The sequence below is a fragment of the Periplaneta americana genome, chromosome 12 (assembly GCF_040183065.1).
Source record: "Periplaneta americana isolate PAMFEO1 chromosome 12, P.americana_PAMFEO1_priV1, whole genome shotgun sequence".
Classification (NCBI taxonomy): domain Eukaryota; kingdom Metazoa; phylum Arthropoda; class Insecta; order Blattodea; family Blattidae; genus Periplaneta; species Periplaneta americana.
Genome location: NC_091128.1, coordinates 112,039,394 through 112,065,918, shown reverse-complemented (window position 1 = coordinate 112,065,918; position 26,525 = coordinate 112,039,394). Strand labels below are relative to the sequence as shown.

Here is a 26,525-nt window from a genome sequence, read left to right as displayed (position 1 = left end):
AATGTCTTAGGAACGAGATAGGTACACGCTACTATACTTAAATAATTTCGGTATCTTTCTGATACATTTAATAGTCTATACTCTAAGTTCATGTGGACTTATTTTTAGGCTAAACTAAAGTCCTGGGCGCTTTGGCCTTTTATTAAAAACCCTTCGTGTCAACCCAAGCTAAATTCAATTATTTAGTAGGTAGACATATTTTACTTATGTAGAAAGTCACCTGATATAACCTAGATATCAGAACTACATGTTTTTAAATAATTTTATATCTTATCTTTTAGTTTGAAGATATAAATGAAAATGCAAGTAATGGCACCAACCCTGAAATTTCTGCAAAGTGCTCCAAAATAACTATTTCTGTTGGAAGTGAAGTTGATTTATCAGCTCAAAATCCTAGGCAAGAAAGATTGAGGAAATTAAAATGACTTAAAAAACGGCACGTACAAAGTAAAGTATCCTCATTGTCATCTGTAGGAGAAAATAGTCGTGATTCTCAGCTTGCGGGTGGAAATAGCGAACAATTACAAATTTATGTGATGTGTTTTTAATTACCGCAAAGATTTAGCACACATTGTGAAAATTCAAGTGGATTTATGGGATTGTAGCAAGAAAGGAATGTGATACCAAAAGGAACTGAAAACTGTGGTTTTAACGATGTTTTTAAGTCCTAATGTTTGTAAGTTTATGCAGTACTACAATTGTCTACAACGTGCTTGAGACAACAAATGACAGAAAAATGGCAGTACTCTCCTGCCCCAAATGAATTTATATTTTCTGGTGTAAAGTTGAAAGTGAATAATTTAGGTGAGATAGAAATATTGCCTTAATTTCAGATGAATTTCACATCGAATGATCAAATAGCAGGACTAGGTAATACAGGTATTGTACAATGAAACGTGTAATCTGTGTTTGTCATGAACTGGTAGGTCTGTAGATTTTACATATTTGTAGTCGCTTTATAAATAATGGGAATTTTAAAAAATAAGACAAAAGGCACTGCCCGTTCAAGTATGGTATTCGTAGCATGCCGTATATAATTAGTATCATTATTACGCTATTATTATTACTACTTCTACCACTACTAATGTATTTTTCTATTATGTATAATAAGTCTAATTCTGTACCTAATACTTTTTTTCATTTTTGTCTTTCTTCGTATTACTAGTATGTATAGCAGGCCTGATTTCAACACGGCCACCAGCACGGCTTCATAATAATCAAAGGAACCGATATCTAATTTCCTTTCTGTATATTACTTATTCTCTACATTACACTATCAGACTTATACATTCAACCAGAGCTAGTAGCTCTGACAATCTACGATCCGCCACAGCTCCGAGCTCGGCTCTGGCTGGCTATTGCTCCGGGCCTCTTCTCCGAGAGGAAAGCGCGCTCCGATGTCACAAGTCGACCAGTTGGTAATGGCTCACTTATAACATTCGTACTTCAGCATATAAACTTTAATAGCGTTTAATTTCATATGTAGTATGAATATTATAGTAATGTTTATCTAAGTTATATGTATGAATAAATCATGTATTTTTATATCAGACTTTCTCCTAGTGACATACAATAATTCTTCACTGTGCAAAAAATACAAAACACTGAGAATGGTCAATATATTATAAATATCCATGGTATTTTGTATTGTCTTATTCAACGAGATACTATTTGGTGAGGTGGAATCGACAATTATCCATGGGATTGCCCGACATTGGGTAGTAATAATAAAGCTTAAACACTTTCTCAAGGTTTATACTTTTGAGTATGAGCACTTCTTGTGATTATATACTCATAACCACTAGAACATACTCATATTCGTAAGAATAAAGACATTCCACCCAACGTGAATATATACTCATCTCTACAGCCTTATTGATCGTTTAAAAGTTAGTATGTACTCGTGTTACCTATCCTCTTTGACCACATTGTACCGTGATGCTCAGTGTTTTTATAGACTTTCACATGTTATCCGCATCCTGTAGTGGGTTGTGTTTTGCTTTTTTATAAATAAATAAGTAAATTAATAAGTAAGTAAATAAATAAATAAACAAATAAATAAACTAATTAATTAATTAATTAAATTAAATTAAATAAATAAGTAGGTCCTAAATAAATAAATGAATAAATAAATAAACATGAAGAAAGAGTGAATCAGATAAGTGACGTTAATAAAGAGGAAAAAAGAAAATAGCACTGGGAAATCGTCATTACGGGATGTTGGATAGCGATTGCAATCTATTTCTAGAATTCCAGTTATGCTAATTCTATTTTTATTATAGTGAGTTATATATATATAATTTAAAGTTGCAAGTAATTGCATTTTGCAATTCAAATTTTACAAAATAAACTGTAATTGTTAATTATATTTAACAATACAATATAACCTTATAATTTGATAGCCATTCATATTTTTATAGGTTATGTTTTTTATGAAGAACAAATACATGTTTAACCAATTTCACATTCACTTTTGTGAAGCGTTAAAGGCTTCTGGAGTTCACGTCTTTTTTCTACATGAGGTACTACATCGTTCATAAATTCTGCCAATTTTTTTATTTAACTTTAAACTGAACACAAATCAACAAATATTCAGAATTGAGCCTGCTACAAACCATACTCAGAATAACATGAGAACGAACTTATAAATATGAGAATATACTAGCTTTCATTCTTATCAAGCTTAAGTATATATTCTGTACAAGATGGACACTTGAGTATATTCTACTATGCTTCCATGTTACGAGTATGTAATCAAAAATGAGTAGGTACTCAAATGTTTTTATTCTTACTAACAAGAGTATATACTAAAAAAAAGTCCAGTATATACTATATACTCATGTTTATTCTTACCACGGATTAGCATTACAGTTAGGGAAAAAACTCGAGGGGGGGGGGAATATACAGTCAAGTAATCGGCATAAGCAAAAATCGAGCCCACGCAGAAGCGCAGCTCTGAACCAGCAGGCAAACTCGCTACGGTCTGAGATTGCCAGTCTGGATGGCTCAAGCGGTAGAGGCACGGCATGTCTTTATCGCTTGGCCTGAAGGGTTGTGGGCTCGAGTCCCGCTTGGGGCATGGGTTTTGTGTACGTTCTAGTTTAAGGAAAATAAGATAAACAGAAACAAGATAAACAGAAAAGAAAAAAAAAGAGTCATATGAAAAAAAAAGATAATCCGGTAGGGGGGGGCAGTAAATACTCACTTCAGATGTAGAATACTTCCATAATAATTCAATAATGGTTTTAAGATCATTCCATATATAAAGAGAATTTTTTACTTTATCGTGTTTATACGATTTTTAATCCCATAAAATTGCAGATTTTCACCATAATGGTGAAAAGCTCATTTCAACTGTCTACTTAATTTTTCGACTTACTTAGGCCTATTTCATTTTCGAAATATCAACTAACTTGCTGAAATTTTGTAGCATTATCATAAAACGTTTCTTGACTGTTACGAGTTTTCTTTTTAGTTTTTGACAGTCATCAACAAATTATTGTTTTGAAGGAAATTACCAAATAATTACAACACCAAAGCTAACTTTATCTTTACGATTCCACCTCCATGATAAGCACAAAATAGGAACATGAACAGAAAACAATAGAAAAATGTGATTACGTCAGTACTGCGAATTGTGTCGCATGACGAGTAAAAAATCCGTCGTTCTAAACAGAATATTTAATCTTCTTTTCCTAGGAAAATTCCATAAGTTCTCTCCAATCAAAAGTACTTTGCAAGGACACTGAATCATTATGCTTAATATAGAGTTATACCAAGTATACAACAAAACGGAAACATTCCAGAGTAATTTTGAATAGGATAATGATTCAGACACACCAGAGTGGCATTTTCTTCTTCGTAACATTTAAACAAGAATAGGAACTGAAACTAGTTTAGATTAGACCGGTCAGAGAACATCCGTCAAGATCAACATTCGACCGAATTTTCTAACCTCAAGAGGCCATCCCTAACATTTTGCAGGCTGGACAGAATATCAGAAGCACTTCACCATACACGAACAGTGACATTTTTCTCACTATGCATACGAAGTAACAATTATTGTCTAACTAAAAACATGTGTTTGCTTGAAAAATACCTACAGTTTATTCCACACTTTAATACATATTTTATATTCTATTTTATTACTTTCAACTTGTAATAATTTTGTAACTATTGCATAAATGAACAAATAGATATTGGTAACAGTGAAGAAAATAAGGATACTGCATAATGTGAAATACCTATGATACGTAAACAAATGCAAACACAGTAAAAAATTGCAGTTAAATACAAAAAAGAGCAAATAACAACATACATTCCATTGTAAGCTTAATAAATTTAAACTCAAACTGTACACCTAAAAAGCAATGTTCATATGATCATTCATTCGTTCGTTCAAAATTTCTGCCAAAGGACAGCAAACCCAGCACTCTCCAATCTTCCCTCTCTTTCGCTTACCTCCTTCTCCACACACGATCCATTTATCTTAATATTGACTATCATCCGATATATTCTTCTAAACCGAACTTTTTTTTCGTTCACAATTCCTTGCAATTCATCCTTCAGTAGATCCTATCTACACAGTTTTTTTCTTAGCAATTGACCCAGGCAATTTCTTTTTCTCTTCCTGATCAGTTTCAGCATTATTCTTTCTTCACCCATTCTTCCTAACACAGTTACGTTTCTTATTTTGATAAAGCTTTTTAATTACTTTAAGCAGATGCATTATTAGACCCGTGTGGCGTGGGTCGTATAAAAATGAACTTAAAAGGTAAACTAAGGTAAAGAAAGAAAAGATGCATTATTATCTAAATTAAGAAACCATTTTAATTGGTTCTTTAACGACGCTGTACCAACTACTCGGTTATTTAGCGTCGATGGGATTGGTGATAAAGAGATGGCATTTTGCGAGATGCGGCCGAGGATTCGCCATAGATTTTTCTGACATTTGCCTTACGATTGGAAAAAGCCTCGGAAAAGACCAATCAGGTAATCAGCCCAAGGGGGAATCGAACTCGCGCGAGCGAAACTCTGTATCGGCAGGCAAGCGCTTCAGCCGACTGGTTAGTGCCTGGTAACTTTGTCCGTGGAAGGAACGGCGACAAGTATACAACGCGAAGGAAGGGATTACTCACTAGACAAGCTACTACCACAGTCCAGTATATACAGTCACGAAGCTCAATACGTAGTAAATATGCATTCATAGATAGTAGCTAACCACTAGGATCGCTACTATCGCCTCATTACAGACAATGCGAAATAGTACTCGCACAATTTATTGTTCCTAGTACCCTCATAAACTCAAGCTTCGTGACTGTATATAAAATACCAGTGATGTCAAAGCAAGCGCATTTTTCTGACCTTGACGTCGTGCGCGGGCATCAAGCGCTAGGTATGAAAAGAGGGAGAATTATGTATATGAATAAGCAGCCTGTTGGATTAAGAAAACAGTGGTGCGCAAACTTCAAACGGAACGTGAAATTTTATGTCGTTATTTTTATATGGCTTCTTTCTGTTTGATATTTTATTTATTGTCTGAAAAACAAAAGTACTAACACCAATTTCTTAATATTGTACTTGTGTTTTAAATGTTAATAACATAATAAAGAGTTAAGAAGGAATATTCACATAAATTCCTTAGTAGTACAATTATACTATACTAAGTGAATGAAACACATCATTCATAAAGAAAGTCATATTCCAAAGAAACAGATTGAGTATGACATAATAAGTTGGAATTGATATTGATGGTACCTTTAGCCTTACAAATGTAATCAATAAACTAATCAAAACAATATTACAGTACAAAGCAAAGTTACCTAGGTACTGTATATGTTTTAAGTGTAACTAATATTACATAACAAAACTCTTATCGCATTATGCTTTTAAGGTGATATTAATTGTGAGCAACTTCCTATCATCAGAATATTAAATTATTTTCTCGAAATCTGCTGAAGCTATAGACCTGACAATTTTACAACACATGGGTACGCATCTTCTGCTTATGATGTAACAGTAGTTGCTTTGTTAAATCATTTCCTTACAAACAACTTCCATGCGAATATTTTCAAAATTTTCAATACACTATCTTCAGTAATACGTATATACGGTATATTAGATTTACGAAAACATTCTGTAAGGCTACTAAATAAATAGGCCTATATCTGAAAATTTCACTTTTCTATAGAAAAGTTGAGAAAATATTTCTTTTCAATAAAATAAATCAAACTTGTGAAAAATGAGCATTAAAATTAAAATTTACATTCTTATAATGCACTTATACTTCTCAAGCAAATCTAAAAATTGACATGCATATAGTTTTAATAAGTTCTCTTCCTTTTATCTATTGAATCAGTGCTGGCCATCCCTGAATATAGCTCGACCAAGCGGCATATACTATCTCTTTCGTCTGTCTCTTTCCTTTCCGCTGTAAAGCGCTCAGGCTCTCCTGAGCTCTAAAGCACGCGCTTGCTCCTATGGGCACCAATTGACATGCCTGTACTAGACTTTGCTACTACCTGAACAACCTTCCTTCCCCTGTCCCCGCTGAGAAGTCATTAACCCTGTATCATGGCTTAACTTACTGGGATCGGAGATCCTTTTTGAGAAGATAGAGTAGAATATTATTTTTAACAAAAGGTACTTTCAGACTCCCGCTGAATGTAAGACTATCAATCCTTAATTAATTCAAAGGGATAAGCTATTATGTTAAGATGTGACGTGAAATCATACTAAAAATTAACTTTTACGTAATACTATCCCTACTGGTTAATATCATCCGGATTATTTGTCGGCCAAATGCGATGCACAGACATCTTCCTGTGTTCAAAGTTTATGACAGTTTAATTTTTCTTCCCCATTCACCTTGTCTTATCAGTCCATTTCTTCCAATCCTTTTTCTCAAATCGATCTTATAACCGCACGTAACAATATGAACCTAGATCGACCTCTCTTATTTCTTCCAGGTGGAACTAATTTAAAAATTTCCTGGGTAATGTCTACTCTAGCATTCGTCTTACGTGTCCATAACATTTAATTATTCACATTTTATAAAATATAATAAAAAATCTTCAAATCATTTCTTGTCTGGTTCTATCCGATCTGAAACGGTAGGCCAATCGTCTTAAATAATCAAATTCTGTTGAATACATTTGGGTTCCTGGTAGTAATTTGAAGCCAAGTTGAAAAAACTCACGCTGCCGATCTTCTCAGGCTAGGTAAACTTTAAAATTCTATATTTACTAAATATTTTCTCAGAATTCGCCATTGAGTTGCGTACAACACACGGAAATGGCTAGCAATTTTTTTTCTTTTGTTTTTTTACATTGCGTGTACCATATTCGAAATATTTACTAATTACCTAACTTTCGTGTAAAATTATCGCAGAATTGTGCTCTACTTGTTTGTTCGCGTATCGCCAAGAAAGTATTAAATGTGAAATAAATAATTAAACAATTACAACAATATCGAGACGGACCTTGGCTATGCGATATTACTATCAACATAAGCACGAAATATACAAATAAGCAGAAAACAATAGAACAATGTGATGACGTCACTACTGCGTATTATGTCTCATGAACGAGTAGAAAAACCGTGTATGTCCGAAACAAAATATTTACAAGTAACTTATTTTCCTGATAAAATTCATATCTGTTCACTCACAAATATTTTACGGAGCTACAAGTACTAAACAGTAGAAAAGCATTTTATTGAATTCAGAATTCGAAGATAATATATACTTAATACAGTAAAACCTGTCTGAAATACCACCCCTATTGAGAAACCACTCTTCCTAAAGACCGATTTTTTAAAGAACCGAATTAAACATCCACAAAACCAATGCAAATCACACTCCTTTTAAGAGACCACCTCTCTCCCCAACCACCAACCAGTGATTAAATAGCCATTTTCTTATTTTTACCCCTTTCAAAAAACCATACTGTATTTTAAAAATTTACAATTCAGTATTTTATTAAATTACTGTAGCTTAAATAAATTCCAAGAAATTCGTTACAGTACTAGAAGTTAAAATAATGTTTGACAAAGTTGTTAAGTGGTACCGTATTCACGTTGAATGCCCATTTCTCTCCTTAATCCCAAGGAAAAAGTTACAATGACCGTTTGCAAACGGCTTCAGAGGTATGACAAAAAAGGTTATTTGCACTGATGTTTAATAGTTTCTTGAAAGGTAAGATTTCTCATTCCGTATGACAGTTTTACTTATCATTTTGTACAGAAAAAATCAAATCGTTACTTGTTAATTACAGTACAATAATTTATTTTTTCTTCCTCCTACCTATTAGAAAAATCCGGTGATCAACCCACCGATAACGAGGTTAAGTCAAGAGAGAATTTCAAACTGAAAGAATATCACTAGAAGAAGCCATATGTATTATTCAGCTATTTCAACAATCGGCACCATTGAAAGACTGTATGAATGGAGAACATATAAATGAACTGTTTTAACATGTTAAAGGATAGCCTAGTTTTGAAAATTAGGTTGTAGAAATGAAAACTAAAAAAAAAAAAAAAATTAAGCATAGTTCAATTTATGATTTTGTGAAGCGAAGTATGTATGAATCAAAGGAAAATTGTAACAATAACGTAAAATAATAAATGAAGTTCTTATCTCAAGCTTTTATTGTAGTAATATTCCTCATGTTTTATTTGATTAACATAGAAACATTTTAACCAACCATTTGTGTAAAAAAAACTCCCCCTATTGAGAAACCACGCCTCTGAAAGGCCAATTTTTCATGGAACCAGCAGTGGTCGTTTAATACAGGTTTTACTGTATACCGAAAATCATTGTTGTTCGAATAGCCGACATGGGCTCTGATTCACGTAAACCGAATAAAAAAGTAGGGCTATTTATCAAATTTGGTGAATTTTCGAAATACATCGTCACACGTGTCGTGTACAAGCAATTCCATCTCGGTATCTGTTCTGCAGTGGATGATTAAAATTTATATTACGCATTTAGTGAAGGGGATCGTACATTTCCTTATGGAAGAATTATGTTTTATCAGCTCCTCACAGGGTCTCTAGGATTTCCTTCCTGTAAAGGTTTTACGGTAATATTACAGTTATAAAATATTTATAAAAAAGTTATATTACCGGTTATTCTGTATGGTTGTGTAACTTGGACTCTCACTTTGAGAGAGGAACAGAGATTAAGGATGTTTGAGAATAAGGTTCTTAGGAAAATATTTGTAGCTAAGAAGGATGAAGTTACAGGAGAATGGAGAAAAGTAGAGCCCGATCGCAAACTCGTGGCAACAACATGCGCGAGCTTCTTTGTGAAGCTTAGGAGTGGGGAGTTCTGTGTGTTCGGTCGACTGCTTACTCGTAGAGCATACTGTTCAAACACCCCCCTTCCCCTAGCAAGACTCTTGGGCGAGTCCATGTAAGTGGATGCCAATTCGTCTTTCGCGCAGGTGTCACGAGTTTGCAATCGAGCTCTACGAAACGCAGAACAGCACGCATTGTATTCTTCATCTGACATCACTAGGAACATTAAATCCAGACGTTTGAGATGATCAGGGCATATAGCACGTATGGGCGAATCCAGAAATACATATAGAGTGTTAGTTGGAAGGCCGGAGGAAAAAAGATCTTTGGGGAGGCCGATATGTAGATGGGAGGATAATATTAAAATGGATTTGAGGGAGGTGGGATGTGATGATGGAGACTGGATTGATCTTGCACAGGATAGGGACCGATGGCGAGCTTATGTGAGGGCGGCAATGAACCTCCGGTTTCCTTAAAAGCCATTTGTTGCTATAGAGGTTTTAGGGAGTAGTAATATGGAATATTCTGAGTAAAAATGTTCATACAAACATATATCCAATTTTCAATGGGTGTGCAGATACAGCTCTTTGAATGTTATGCATAACAAGCCTTACAAGTGACAAGGAAAGACACATTATAGTCTACCTATGTGTTTCATTAATACTATCTTTAATGTTGTTACAGAGTAATAATTATGTTTACATTAATATCTAATACATAGGGCTATTAATGAAATGTTTGTCATTATTGTTATTTAGTTAATCGAGCAAACAAACCCATTTGTATTTAACGTCCAGCATTGGACCTAATGTATAAATGCACTTCATTTATGTGGGATATCAAATGATAAAAATGAAAGTTACAGTATTTAGGCCTATTAATTTTAACCTTCGATGATAAAACAAATGATTAACTACAAGTTTAAAGGTTTGGAAACCCTTTCACTGTACGTAAGTTATGCACTAGCTGTGATAGGAGTGGACGTCGGGGGGTTTGTTTCGATTGAATGCAAGTACTGCTTCTAGAGTCTGGTCAAGGAGCGATGTCGCTTACGATACGGAACGAACTATACTTATGGGGGGTTGGGACAAGAGTGGGGGGCTCGATGAAAATACGCGCGGCCAGACGTCCTCCTGTTTGGCTACGTCTATACTCAGTTGACATTCAAGTCAATTTCTCTGCGATCTACCCATTGCCCAATTTCCACGAACTAGACGGCGGTAATTCTTATCTTACCATACATTATACGTAACGTACATTTTCTAAGTTCTATTAGAGTTCACTGACAAAAAATACGTTGAAATTTCTGACTTTGTGCGTTAAACTTCAGTACATGTATTGTATGTATAGTACAAGCAAGAGTCCAGCCGTATGAGAAAGAGAGAAAGAAAGAAAGAAAGAAAGAAAGAAAGAAAGAAAGAAAGAAAGAAAGAAAGAAAGAAAGAAAGAAAGAAAGAAAGAAACAAAGAAAGAAAGAACGAAAGAAAGAGGAAAGAAAGAAAGAAAGAAAGAAAGAAGTTTACCTTCCTCTCCTCTTCTATCTTCTTCAATTCTTCATTATTTATTTTTCCCTCTTTTCGTATTTCTTACTTTTCCCGCCCTTCGCCTTTTCTTTGCTTGCTTATTGTTTCACACTTTTAATTTACAGTAGTAGGCCTACTCCAATTATCAAAAGCACCAACTAACCGCAACGCCAATAAATTCAGATCGATTTTAAGGAAATTTACAAATAGTTTATTCAGTAACAGAAAATACTTCTTTCTCCAAAAGATTGCGCAATATGAAATAATTATTTTCGCGTCACAGCCGGATGAGTTGGATTGTTAATTCCAAACTTTCGACGGCTAGCTCCGCCATTTTCTTCAGGGGCTCAAGTGCCGCGGGAGAGTGAGTGAGTGAGTGAGTGAGTGAGTGAGTGAGTGAGTGAGTGAGTGAGTGAGTGAGTGAGTGAGTGAGTGAGTGAGTGAGTGAGTGAGGCGTAAAAGATACACGAAAACACGTCCTTGCAAGATAGTTCAGGGACTTAGAAAAGCTGGATATGTGAGCTCTAAGCCCGTTGGTCACTTATCTTCTCACTCCGAGTTTCACTGCTCCATTTAAGGGTGTAGAAAGTTTTGAAGAATAAATGCCAAAAAAAATGGAGCAATATAATAGCTACCACATAAATAAGTGCCGTGGGACCATGTCTAGGCCAGTACATAAGCTATCAGGTGGCCTTCCCGCTAAGGACAGTACCACAATACTTTCATCGTGCTTGATGTTCTGCCCTTGCGATATAGGTTTGGCTCTATCGGCCCTTTTGAGGACCACACAGATGTACCTGCGAATCTCTTCTGCAGCGTCGGTAGGGAGTTTGTAGATGGCTTCTTCCACTCCGTTTATGATTTCCTTTACTGGAAAATGGCAATAAACATAAACATGTCAGCTCGTGATGAGAAACAGAAGTATTCCTCGTAGTTTGTTCCGAGATAAGTAAATGGCATTGATACTGGGTTGTAGACGACTTGGAAAGACAGCAAACAGAGCCCCACAATCGCCAAAAATCATCCGAACACAAAAATCATACTCTAACAAAATCGCTTTTATCTATCACAGCGATTTCTCCAGAGCTGTCACAGTTTGAAGCTGTGACGGCGAGTAGCTGTCACACATCACCTCTGTACTGTAGAAACGAAACATCAAAGTCTGTGGGTTCCTTAACACGGTATGTCTAAATATAGTTTTCTAACAGATGACAATACTTCTTGGTCTCATCAAGATATACACAGTATTTCATTTAAAACTGCAAAGTCTACTAAAAAACTATTGAAAAATAAAGCCCCAACACAGTTATGGTGTTCCAATACTGAAGAGGACATCAAAATCTTAAATTAAATTAGTACATAAATCGCACTTAGAGCCTAACTTTATTTCTGAACCATTTCATGACAAAGTGTTAGTTGACAAAGCGTCTCCTAACTCTTCCATGCCGAGATTGGAAATACGAGTAACGAACATTCCATCGATGTAACAAAGAGAAATAATGAAACTATGTACATTATGTCATTTATATGGACTCTGAAAAGCAAAGCAACTCATTCGTTCTACTTTCAGTTTAACATATGTCGTTCTTGTTCACAGGACTTTTTGGCCCATGCAAGTATATAAGTCGTCGTCACATTGTGTAACCATATCAATACCAGAAGCAAAGCAACTTCAGGTGAGAGCCCTTCTATTCGATTTCATTGTGTTCTATCCTACTCCATTAACTTCTAGCTTTATTTTGTATGTTAAAATAAGTTTCAGAATATTCTCCTCTACTCCATTATTCTTAAAAGCCTACCTTTGCAATAATTTCTTCCTTGTTTCAAATATATTACTTATTTTTGTCTTCGAGAGAATATTCTTTACTTGCTTTGCGATTCCTAAGCTGTTGAACTTTTCCATCATCAAATTTAAACACTTAATTTTCTCAGCAAAATTTCATGTCCTCAATTATAAATATATATAATAGTTTTTTAACTTAATGGATTAAGCAATATCACCTCTCGCATAGAGATTCTATTCCATTTTCATAATAAATTTCAACATGATTAATGTTATTTTATAAAGTTTAACTGACAAGAATGTCTTATGAGGTAATATGAAATGTATAATTCTTAGTTATCATTCCATTAGCCATTTAACTCTGTGCTTCGTGCAAGTCATTGTTGCTGAATATAGTCATGTAAATTCCGCGCAAAATAACATCACTAAAAACCTACATCATATATACCCAGATTGCTCGGCGTTATAGGCTTTGACGGTAACAACTTTTGTTAGGTTTACTATGCTGCCATCTAGTTGTTACATAAAGAGTCACGTCATAACTCCCATTTGAATTGCATTAGCGACTATACTGACATCTCGTGTTCGTTTAGGGTGGACGGATGACGATCCTGGCGGTTGTTCTCTTCAAAGTGAACCGATTTTAAGATAGAAATGAGCAATCTATATGTGATCTGGGCTAAAACATACAACAGAATTATGACAACCCCGCTCAATATCCGAAACCGATTTAACAAATATAATGCGCTTATAAATTGCTATCAGAAAACATACTGTTGTACTCCTGCAATTTCCCTATGAAAAATACTGACTAATTTTAGTATGCAATTGCAGGTTTCGCCATTTAACATGTAGACTATATGCCATTAGTAGCTACGTATATATTAATAAACAAAAAATTAAAATTAAAATATATTTGTTTCATAAACATCCTACTTCCGCACAGGGCGATTCTAAAGTCTTTCCGGGGTTTCGGGGGCCTATAGAACAGTTACTATGACAGATATAACGGAAACATTTGTATCAGAGGATAGAGTATCTAGCCTACCAAAGTTTCGCACATACCTTGCAGGAGTTCCGTATGCCCACCGTCGGTGACGCGGCAAACATCAATCCTATACTCCAATTCCTGCCATACACGTCCCAACATCTCACGGTCGATACCAGAGACTGCATGCGTGATCCTCTCTCGCAGCTGTGCTAAAATCATACGGAAAAATCATTTTTGTTTTGTCCTTTAAATATACAGAAATTTGACTCAAACAAATGTTAAAACTCCTTTGGAAAACGAAAAGTTACATTTGTTCGGATCAAATTTCCGCACATTTGAAGGACAAAACTAAAATTCTTTGAATCGTTTATTCTCATAATATACTGCTCTCTTAAATTGACTGAGAATATTGAGAAATAAAGCGATGACCTTTCCAAAACAAGTTATTAAATATTTAATATAAAACAATTTTTATAGCCAAAGGACGCAAAAGCCAGCAAAATTGCATTAAACTCCTTTGTTTCAAATACCTCAAAGCATAACTTCCTGAAATTAATGACATTACTTACGGTTCACTCTGTATAAGAAAATCAAGGAAAGAAGCGTTAGTACCCATTTCTATAACGTAACTATTCTTGTCACAGTGACCAATATTTTCTTTAATAAATAACAATTCTTAAATCGCATGTAATTCCAGCCTGAAATTTATTCATAACAGACTATTACGTCACTGTAGAGGCAGAATGGTGAAAATTAAATCCTACGCCATGTGCGTCAGTTTAGCATACACAATTTCATTCTTAAATTAACCACAGATTAGTTTGAAAGGCAAAGTTAGGCATAATGTTAAAAAGTGTTAAAAATCTATAAATCAACTCTGTAACACTCTAAACAAATTATGTGACGCAAAGGTCACAATAGGCCTATACTGTGAACTCATTACCCTAAATTCCATATGTTATTTAAAAATACTTTCCTTTGCAGGAGTTGTTTCGTTTGTAAGGTCATTTCATTATACGATAATATAAAGGTAACAAGTTGAAGGTATCTCTTTCAGAGGTCGTGAAAATGTAGAGCACATGAAGGTAAATCCCATGCTTTCATGACGTCAGCATTAAATGACATAGCGTGTTAGGTACCGCGCTCCAACCGCATTTCAACCCCCAAGAAACACAAGGTACTTAATTCGACACGACGTTTCTTAGATTTCGGTTCTGTTCTGAAGGAATGTCAACTAGAAAATTCCCGCCACCACATGGAACTGAGCTCGGAAACTTCCAGTCCGAGATCAGCTGGTCCACCAACTTAAAGTACTCGGCAGTCAAAATTGACCGTTAAAAGTTATATTTTGTAGAATTTTAATTGTAACTATCTTTGCTTGCATTTGTAGCATATTACCACAGTTTCCGTTCTGTAAAACACTATCCATTTACCTTCATTACTTTCCTGGTTGAAAAAATATGAGAAATATGTGACCCTAAACAATCACTTTCAATTCTAGGCTCTCCTACAAAATGATTCGTACACTCTTGGTGTTTGCCCTTGCTGCAACTATCCTCGCCATGCAGGTAAGATCAAAGTCTCCGCCACTTTGGAAATAGTTTATTTTCTGCACCTAAAGCTTTCTGAAAGTTATAAAACTGAAATATCTGAGAGGCGCCTTATGTTGTGATATAGCATATCAAACCTTAATGCTAATTCTGGCATTACTGTACAAATATTCCAGTTCCAGTTCCCATGTAACTATAAATTCTGACTCTTTGTGACAGACTGATTTAGACGTACCGGCTATCACGCAGGCGTTCCGGGTTTCAGTATCAGTGAAATTTAGGAATTTGCATTGGAAAGCAGTTAAACTAGTGCTATTATAAAAGCCAGAAAAGACAATCCCTTCTTGGTATTTATTAAGATTATCTGTTCTTCAAATATTCAAAATCAATTGTAAATAAATTATATTTGGAGAACACTTTGTATACGCGAGCCAATTTCCATATCATTATTATTATTATTACTATTAGCCCACTATCACCAATACCATTACCTTTATTATTATTATTATTATTATTATTATTACTATTATTATTATTATTATTATTTTTATTATTATTATTATTATTATCATCATCATCATCATCAGTAGTAAGCCTATTATGCCTGCTAGTACTATTTATTATTAGGCCTATTATTATTATTATTATTATTATTATTATTATTATATTATCAGTGGTGGTAGTAGTAGTAGTAGTAGTAGTAGTAGTAGTAGTAGTAGTAGTAGTAGTAGTAGTAGTAGTAGTAGTAGTGTCCAGTGCCGTGGCGTCGTGGTCTAAGGCATCCTGTCTAGGACCCGCGTTACGGAATGCGCGCTGGTTCGAGTCCTCATGGGGGAAGATATTTTCTCATGAAATTTCGGCCATTGTACGGAACCGTTGCCCACCCAGCATCGTGATGCACTTTTGGAGGTACGATAGGCAGCGAAATCCGGTTGTGAAGGCCAGCTATAACGGCTGGGGGGATCATCATGCTAACCACACGATACCTCCATTCTGGTTGGATGATCGTCCACCTCTGCTTCGGCATGTGAGCGTGAGGCCAGTAGCCGGCTGGTCGGTCTAGTTCCTTCACGGGCTGTAGCGCCACGAATTATTATTATATTATAGTAGTAGTAGTCGTAGTAGTAAGCCTATTATACCTATTATTACCATTATAATTAATTAGGAGTAGTAGTAGTAGTAGTAGTAAGCCTATTATAATCATTATCATTATTATTATTATTATTATTATTATTATTATTATTATTATTTTCTCACAAACACAACTTGGTTGATCTTACATCGTTGTATTCTTGGTTATAAGTATAACAAATAAGCATTGTAGCCCTAACTAAGAGGCTCCCTAGATACATTACTTCCCATAATTGTCTTCGTCTAATTACAATTCTAATAAGTAATTAAAATTATATTTGCATTGATTATAATATCTTAGTACGTTTTTTTATTAACTGTATAGTCAATAATGTTATAATTTTGATAATGTCTCCATTTGTAATGTGAAAAACAAAATTTTCTCTCATTCTTTGGGTGCATATTAAGTGACTTCATTTTTTACTCTCTGAGTGACAGCTAAATGAAATAAAATGTACACAAGAATAGGGCTACAATTAACTAAGAGCTAGGCTACACTTTTGTTAAATTCGTGGAAAGCATAACGACAAAGCATACTTCAAAGCTCTACCCAAGATGTTCTCTAAATGTACTATTTCCCGTAATTCTCTTCATATAATTACAATTTAACTGATTAATTGAAATATTTTAATATTTATCTTATTATGTACTTTTTAATTAATTGCATATTTATACTTAGTTAATCAACTTACATTTCGCTAATGCTTTCATTTGTGAAAAAACAAATTTTTCCTCTCATTATTTGGATGAATATTGAGTGACTTCATTTTTTTACTCTTTGAGTGACAGCTAAATAAAACAAAATATAGATAAGAATAGGCCTACAATTAATCACAACTAAGAACTAGGCTAGTCCTTTATTAAATTCGTGGACCGCATAACGAGAGAGATAATTCATATTCATGAGACTTTGTTTACATTATGTGTCACTCTCTATCCTTATAATTAAGAAACATTTATAATTCATGTTCCGCTGCTATTTGTTGCAGAGTGTCATGGTGGCAGCAAGACCGGATGGTGATGATGACCCTGAACCTGAACCAAGTCCTCGTTAGTGTTATTAGGAGCGTTTCGTGGCCAATAGGTAGGCCTATAATCCATGCCTCATTATTTATTTGTGATTAGAAATAAGCACTTTCGTACGAACTGTGATTGTGAATATAACAAATATTTGGAAATTCCTCAATAATAACTTTAGTATTACATTCTACTGGGAGTAAAACTGAATAGCTCAGTGGATACCTAGATTTCAATTATATGTTAAAATTAACTGGAAGAAAATAGAGTAATGAGTACGAAGAATCGTAAAATAAATAAGCTAGGCTATAGCCACAGTCTAGTACATACAGTGACGAAGCTCAATACGTAGTAAATATGCATCCATAGATAGTTGCTAACCACTAGCATCGCTAATATCGTCTCATTACAGACAATGCGAAATAGTATCGGCACAGTCTATTGTTCCTAGCACCCTCACAACTCAAGCTTCGTGACTGTACATACTAGATCGTGTTATAGCTATGAGGTTATAAAAAAAGAATAGAAAAGAAGAGGATAGATGTAGAGTGTCAGCATCGCAGCAAGACAGAAAGTAATAGCGAGTGCACAATCTGCACTGCACATGATTGATCTAAAGCAGTGCTTATGCATAAAAATTCTATGAGAAGTCAAGGAGGGAAAGGATAGATTTTTAAAAAGAGAGAACTTAAATAAAAATAGCAATAAATGAAAATGTGTCTGTAATGAATGTAATTGCGGCACCTTATACAAAATTATCAGGTCCACATTACACGAATGTAATTGAATGAATGAATGAATTTAGCCATTATGTCCCGTGAAGGGCAAAGGCCTTCTATAAAAGGGGTGGCTCGTTTTTACTCGCTTAGTGAGCCATTCCAGGCGATATTTTACTTTGTCGATCTGTATACCTTTAAAACTAATGTATACCTAATATCTAGCACGAGTCGTCATTGTAACCTATTAACACTATACACTAACACACTTAACTATTTCTAGTTCGTATTAGTCCTAGTTCTTTCCACTCAGATCTGTCCCTTGCTTTTCTTGACCACTGTTTGCCCGTCGTCTTCACAAACATATCCGCCCATCTGGATCGTGGTCTTCCCTGGTTCCTTCTTCCGATGTATGGGTCCCACATGGTGATCGCGTGCATCCATCTTGAGTGCTTCATTCTCGTCACGTGCCCAACCCCCACGTCCACTTCGACATCATGGCACGTTCTGCTGCATCGGATGTGTTGGGCAGTTTTTGTAGACTGTCGTTAGGGTGCTTGTCTTTTCGCGTGACTCCTAATATTTTTCTCTGCATCTTTCTCTGGCAAGTTTGGATCGCTGCATATTGCTTCGTAGACAGGGCCTTTGTCTGACACTGATCTAGGATTACTAATAGGATGCAGGTCTCTAGAGTCTCAAACCTTAGTTTGTGGTTGATTGCTTTGTCCAACAATACTTACTTACAAATGGCTTTTAAGGAATCCGCAGGTTCATTGCCGCCCTCACATTAGCCCACCGGTCCCTCTCCTGTGCAAGAATAATCCAGTCTCTATCATCATATCCCATCTCCCTGAAATACATTTTATTATTATCCTTCCATCTACGTCTCGGCCTACCCAAAGGTCTTTTTCCCTCCGGCCTCCCAACTAACACTCTATATACGCATTTCTGAATTCGCCCATACATGCTACATGCCCTGTCTATCTCAAACGTCTGGATTTAATGTTCCTAATTATGTCAGGTGAAAAATACAATACGTGCAGTTACGTGTTGTGTAACTTTCTCCAGTCTCCTGTAACTTCATCCCTTTAAGCCCCAAATATTTTCCTGAGAACTCTATTCTCAAACAATCTCTGTTCCTCGCTCAAAGTGAGAGTCCAAGTTTCACAATCATACAGAACAACCGGTAACTGTTTCCAACAATATGAATTTTGAACACCAGAACACCTTCCAAGTCGATGTTCTTCTTTTTATCTCTATGTCGGTGTTCTGCTTGAAGGCTACATGTTGACGTAAGTACTTGTATTTAGAGACGTATTGTAGTTCTGTGTCGTCCAGTTGTACTGAAGTTTGTTGTCCACTGGTCATTATTTTCGTTTTGTCGCTGTTCATAATCAGACCTATGGCCTTTCTGGGTGTTTAGCTTGTTTACTATCTCTTGAAGTGCTTGCGCTGATCTGGCGAATAGAATGATGTCATCTGCGAAGCGTAGATTTGTTAGCCTTCTGCCATTGATGTTTATTCCCTGTTTTTTGTTCCATTTCAAGTTTCGAAAATGTAATTATTCACACGAAATTTATCATATATATTAAAGTGATTCGGAAAGTGAATTAAATAGTTTAGGGGGAAGGAAGGTCAGTGCCGAGAGAGGAGATGAAAGAGTTTCTGTGAGTGCAAGGGCAGAAAGGAGGAGAAGTGATGGAAAGAAAGAAGAAGACTAGTTTATAACAGGAATGGGTGAAGTGGACGATTCTGGTCCAACGACGGTTAAGGATATAGATGATTTTGTAAGTATAATAAATAATAAATTAGGGGAGTGTAGTAGAATGTTAAGTGAAACGATAGAGATAATGAAAATAGGCGAGGAGTAGGCCTATAGTGGGGGAGGCTAGCTAGGATACCGAAGCTTATGATGGAGAAAAGAGGCCTAAGTGAATTCAGAAAATGGAATGTACACAAGAAACAGACATAACGACCCTATTGGATAATAGTGTAGTGAGGATTAGTAACAAGTAGTATTAGAATCAGTGAGTGTTCGATATAAGTAAACTGGAAATCAAGAAAGGAATTGTAAATGTATCAATTTTGAATGAACTGAATTAGGCTTATAGGTGGGAGTATGGAAAAATTTAGTTAGAAACAGAAGCGAGAGACTATAATAAATAGTAAATGGGTGTTAGGGAAAGAAAAAGATATAATAATGAGAGAATGTAAGTATGATATATAAATCTAAATTACAAGAGAGTCTACAAAAAAAGGTATATTTGTGACACCGGTTACAAAATTGTGAGTTCCACATTACATGGATGTAATTGTTGCCACGGAATATATCATATCATATCATATGATATCATATCATATCATATCATATCATATCATATCATATCATATCATATCATATCATATATCATATCATATCATATCATATATTCATTTCTCTCATTCATTAATTAATTCATTCATTCTTCGTTCTACCCAAGGGCAGGTCTTTCACTGCAAACCCAGCTTTATCCAATCTTTCCTATTTTCTGCCTTTCTCTTTGTCTCATATCATATCATATCGTATATCATATCCTATCATATCATATCATATATCATATATCATATAATATCATATATCATATAATATCATATCATATCATATATCATATCATATCATATCATATCATATCATATCATATCATATCATATCATATCATATATCATATATATCACAGACCAGGCCTGCACAAACAGAGCTCAACGAGCGCGCGCGTCCTTCGGAGCGGGAGAGCTGTATTTACCGCTCGCCGAAACGGAGAGGAAGATACGTCAGAATGTCATAGACTTGCCTAGGGGTAGAGGAGAGGGAAACGACCACTCAGTTATCTAGTTGAGTGCATTGTGTAGGCCTATTCTCAGTAACTGTTTTACATTGCTTACCTACTGCTACAGTACAGTATGGAGGAATCTAAAAGACGGAACATAACATTTAACATTTACCGATTTATAGTTCGAACTTATTGATCTTCAATGTGACCTAAAGGCTAAAGATCGTTTGAATAATACTACTAGCCTGGTTGAGTTTTACAAGACTAAACATTAGCAATAATATCCACGACTACACAGGCTGGCTGTGAAAAAGATTGTTACGTTTGGCTCAACATTTATATTTGTGAGCAACTGTTTTCTATATTCAACTTTAATAATGGCAAACATCGAACATCTGTAACTGATGTTTCATTGCGATCAGTAGGCTACTGTTCCTTTCAGCTGCCAACAGCATAAAACCCGGTTTTGATGTACTGATAAATAAAAAATATAACAAAATGATATTGTACATTTAAATAGCTATAGAATTTCTATTATTTCTGTAAAATAAATATTTCTTTATTAATTAATAATAGTCCAAGATAGTTTTGCAAACACTGAACGGGAATTCATTTCATAAGCACTCGTAATAGTACTTCTTTTTTTGTACATTTTGTACGAGATCCACCCCTTCTTCCAGTCCACTCTTATACAGAGCGCAGCTAATATCTGCTTTCCGCTCATGAGCTGTGAGCCGGCTCGGAGAGCGCAAACCTTGTGCAGGCCTGACATAGACTATATCATATCATATCTCATATATTAAAATCGATTTAAACTGTAACAATGAACATTTTCCACGAAAAGCCACTTCGACATCATTTTCCGCTTCCTTTGCAACATGTTTTGATGCTTTCTATTCTTATCTCTTAATTTTCCCCTGCGTTCAATATTACCAAAACGATATACGTTCATTTCCTCTAATTTCACGTGGATGCAAATTAGATGTGGTCATTCCGATCGGCAACACGCATCTCGTCGACTTTTTGCTGTCTGGCGTCCTCTCAAAACATAAATTTTTAACTGTTTAATCAGTATTTACTTTTAATCTAGCCTATTTGCATTTCATACCATAATGCGTAACTGACTACTTCATATTCCCTGCATTTTAATATTATTTGCTGAACTCCGGTATACAAGGTTAGTCAGTAAAAGTGTGCAAAATTTAAACAACAAATAGGGAATGCTCTACAGAACATTTTGAGATAAGGAATTTGGGTCTTACAAGTCAGATTAAAGAGTTTTGTGCTTAAATATGTCCATCACTATCACTTACTGTCTTGCATATTATCTACATTTATTATTTAAATTTGCTCTTACTTGCAATAATTATTTATATTTCTTTACACTTATTATTTGCTTTCACTTAAGTATTTGAAATTAATTTGATATAATTTATAAATCAAGTTAACAATGTATCATTTTATTCCTCTCAACAGTTGCAAGAGATTACATCCACTAGCGTCTAGTACTAATATTAATTGCTTAAATTTACTATTTGAGTTTAATATTTATAATAACTATTTCCAAGGAACATTAGATTCAGACGTTTGAGATGGGCAGAGCATGTGACACGTATGGGCGAATCCAGAAATGCTTAGAGAGTGTTAGTTGGGAGGCCGGAGGGGAAAGACTTTTGGGGAGGCCGAGACGTAGATGGGAGGATAATATTAAAATGGAATTGAGGGAGATGGATTATGATGAATTGATGATAGAGACTGGATTAATCTTGCACAGGATAGGGACCAATGGCGGACTTATGTGAGGGCGATAATGAACCTTTCGGGTTTCTTAAAAGCCATTTGTAAATAAGCAAGTAATAACTATTTGCATTAAGCAATCCGTCATGTTTTCTTTATTGGCCTATTGTCCACAAGGTTGTTCTGTCTATCGTATTTACATTGTCAGATTACAAAACATTATATGAATCAACGACAGATCATTTCGTACCAATATTCGAAAAGTTACCACGGTACATACAGTACGTTGTTAACTCAAATTTGTAAATTATATGAAAATAATTTTAAAATGTAAATAATAAACATAAATAATTGTACATAAATGTTAATAATAAGTGTAAATAAATTTATAAAATATGGAAAACAGCAAATGATAGTGTTAGTCATGATTATGCTGACATTTCTTTACTCTGACTTCGCTATCTAAAATTTTCTGTAGAGCATCTCCTATTTCCCGTTCAAGATTGCAAACCTTTACTGTATCAGCTTGAATGTTTCTTGCACCAATTGGATACTATTTCTATTTTGTTGCAGGTACCTAAGTGTTGCCACAACAATGCCAGTTGAAATAAGAACAGTGAATAAATACATTGAAATAAAACCACATCTTATCATTTATTATTCCTTAAAAATATCAATATCCCACAATTATCTGTAGTGTCCGTTACGCCAGATTTTATAAATATTATCAGTGTCTATTTTGTCAATTTCCTGATGTAACTGTAGAGAAGAAGGTGTGGGAATCAACTCGCATTCTTCCTTGAAGATCCTAGTTTCTACTTCTTGTTTAGTCAACTGTCCAAAGAAAGGTCTGAACTAGTGTCCTGCAATGTCTCAATATGAGACAGACAACCAAGACATTTAAAAACTTCGTCTTAATTCATATGAAACATTAATCGCAAGATCTGTGTTAAAATCCTTAAGCGGTTAAGACACTAAGGGTGGGAGTGGAGGACAGCGAATACTTTTCTAACAAGATGAAACACACACAAAAGACCTCCTTCTGCAGAGCGATCATCGGTGAATATCGAATTTCGACATACTCGACAAAATTGAACCGAACATTGCGCCTGCAATGCACGACACTAGTCTAAACCTCATAAGTGATAACAAGGCACCAATTATAAGGCAACTAAGCCAGGTGATAATAGGGTAAAGTGGCCAGTTTATTTTCTCCTTCATTCCGTACAGTTCTGAAATATGATAGTCGACCTGGTTGGCGAGTTGGTATAGCGCTGGCCTTCTATTCCCAAGGTTGCGGGTTCGATCCCAGGCCAGGTCGATGGCATTTAAGTGTGCTTAAATGCGACAGGCTCATGTCAGTAGATTTACTGGCATGTAAAAGAACTCCTGCGGGACAAAATTCCGGCACATCGGGCGACGCTGATATAACCTCTGCAGTTGCGAGCGTCGTTAAATAAAACATAACATTTTGAAATATGATATTTGAAACCTGGGTTGTTTTCTGATAAAATATTACATTCTAACTAATTATATATATGACGAAATGCAAGTTATGCTAAAATATATAATTGCTTTTTGAGAATGATTTAACTGTGAATATCACACGATATTAAAACATTAGTCACCTTACTATGGACGTCTTTTGTTGAGTGCATTGCTTGTAGTCGGTTCTACATGACGGACATAACGTACAGCTGTCAAAAAAAAAGTGGCCGCACTCGTGAACAGCGAATATTTTCAAAACCCACTTCGGGTCGCGGCGATGTTACACGATGCATGTGCTTGTACAAGCAGTTCCCGAACTATGAAAGTGTTCCATATCTGCTCCTCGCAGACCAGCGGTAGAGTGCTTGTTTAATGATTCAAAGGTTCTGGGTTCGGGCCTTCTTCAAGTTTTCATTTTATTTTTTAATCGTTCTTTAGCGATGTAAATGATATTCAAATTATCATTTATATCCAGTTATCGTTCTTTATGGATATCACGTTATTTATATTTTGTTATCGTTCTTTAGAGATATGAATAAAATTCAAGTCATTATTTGTATTCTGTTATCGTTTTATAACGATATGAATAATAATTATTACTATTGTAGCTACAGTATCTCCAATGAGGGTTAGTCCTATTTTACATATGTATGTTAGGGCTATAGTTTTATACACAAAAAAGATAAGCATAAAGAGAAATAGAAAAGAAAATTAAATTAGCTTACGCGATGTAAACAAAACATAAACAATCCGTAAATTAGGCATTGCGATTGCAAAACAAATATCAGTTATCAATTTGAAACATACAAAAACATTAACAACACACATACGTAACACTTCTATAACACAAATATGCAGCTTTCCGTACCATACATCATAAATGAATACACAATAGTCACACAGACACAATCAAACTATAATCAAACATTGCTACGACATCAAGCATCCCATAACTGACTCACATACATAACAAATCGAGCAGCCGTTGCAACACATACACTTCAACATAGTAACCACACTTTTAAAAGTTACAAATTTGGCTCCAAGAAGAATAAATAGGACACTGTTACTAATTACTATTCTTCTACAATTTCTTAAATACATCTGTAATAAATCTGTGAAATTCCGATATGAATAATATTCACGGTTTTTTATATTGTTATCGTTCTTTAGCTATATAAATAATATTCAAGTTATCATTTATATTGTTTTCCTTCATTAGCAATATAAAATAATATTCAAGTTATTTATATTGTTATTGTTCTTTCGCAATATAAATAATCTGTATTTTATGTAAGTAATTATTATAACACAAATAAACATCTTTCTTTGTAAAATAGGTTATTTTATTTAGATAATTACATACGTATTATATAATATCTTATATTAATTAAACAAACCGATAATTATAATTTATATTGTGTTATCGTTCTTTAGTGATACTGTATAAATAATATTCAAGTTATTTATATTGTAATCGTTCTTTAGCGATATAAATAACATAAATTTAATATTAGGTTTGGAAAAATCCAGTTGCATAATACTGGTATTAGTTTTTCTTTTTGTATTATTACATTATACTATCTTGAACCACAATAAAATGAAAAGGAGTAACGAGGAATTGAACCTGAGACGTTGACATCTAAATTCCGACGTTCGTCCGCTGAGCTACGAGGGCAAAAGTGTGGAAACATTTTCGGAAAAATTGGCCCAATCACACTCTAAGATTTTCTGATGATTCGTAGAAGCTAGTCCAGGATGCGGGGGGCAAAGGCTAATTGAGATTTCCCGATCTCTGATAGGGTCAAACATCCTGATAGAATTAATATTTAACCCTTGCCGTGACTTTCGGTGAAGTCCGGAGGGCCCAATTAGTCAAATCCACTCTCCTCATCTCCACGCTTGGGCCCCCTGGAATTTAATAAGATGCGAAAGAGATAGTGGTGTGCGGAAAGCAACGGGATGTTACCGCATTTAGGCCTATCCTTCCCAAGAAAAACTGCAAACATGAACAAAGGAAGCTTTTAATAGAAGAAGAAGGATCTTCTGCGGACCTCTGGAAAAAGAACTAAGGAAGAGACTAGTGAAGTGCTTTGTGTGGAGTGTGGCATTGTATGGGGAAGGAACATGGACATTACGACGAAATGAAGAGAAACGAATTGAAGCATTTGAAATGTGTATGTGGAGAAGAACGGTGCGTGTGAAGTGGACAGATAGAATAAGAAATAAAATTGTGTTTGAAAAAATGAGTGAATAAAGAATGATGCTGAAACTGATTAGAAAGATAAAAAGTAATTGGTTGGGTCTCTGGTTGAAAAGAATAATAGACGACATTAGGATATGTGGATCATATGCGGAGACTAAGAGAAAGGCAGAAAATAGGAAAGATTGGAGATTGCTGGGTTTGCAATGAAAGACCTGCCCATGGACAGAACACTTATGTATGTTCAGGATGTCTGGAATATCGTGTCTAAAAACAGTC

General features: G+C 35.0%; 1 long non-coding RNA gene across 1 annotated transcript; it reads left to right on the top strand.

Moving 5' to 3' along the window:
- The first annotated feature begins 12,464 nt into the window (after positions 1-12,464).
- LOC138710074 (uncharacterized) lies at positions 12,465-23,195 on the top strand. Its single transcript, XR_011335047.1, has 4 exons — positions 12,465-12,496; positions 15,096-15,162; positions 17,265-17,359; positions 23,129-23,195. It is a non-coding gene; the product is annotated as an uncharacterized lncRNA (long non-coding RNA).
- The last annotated feature ends 3,330 nt before the right edge of the window (positions 23,196-26,525 follow it).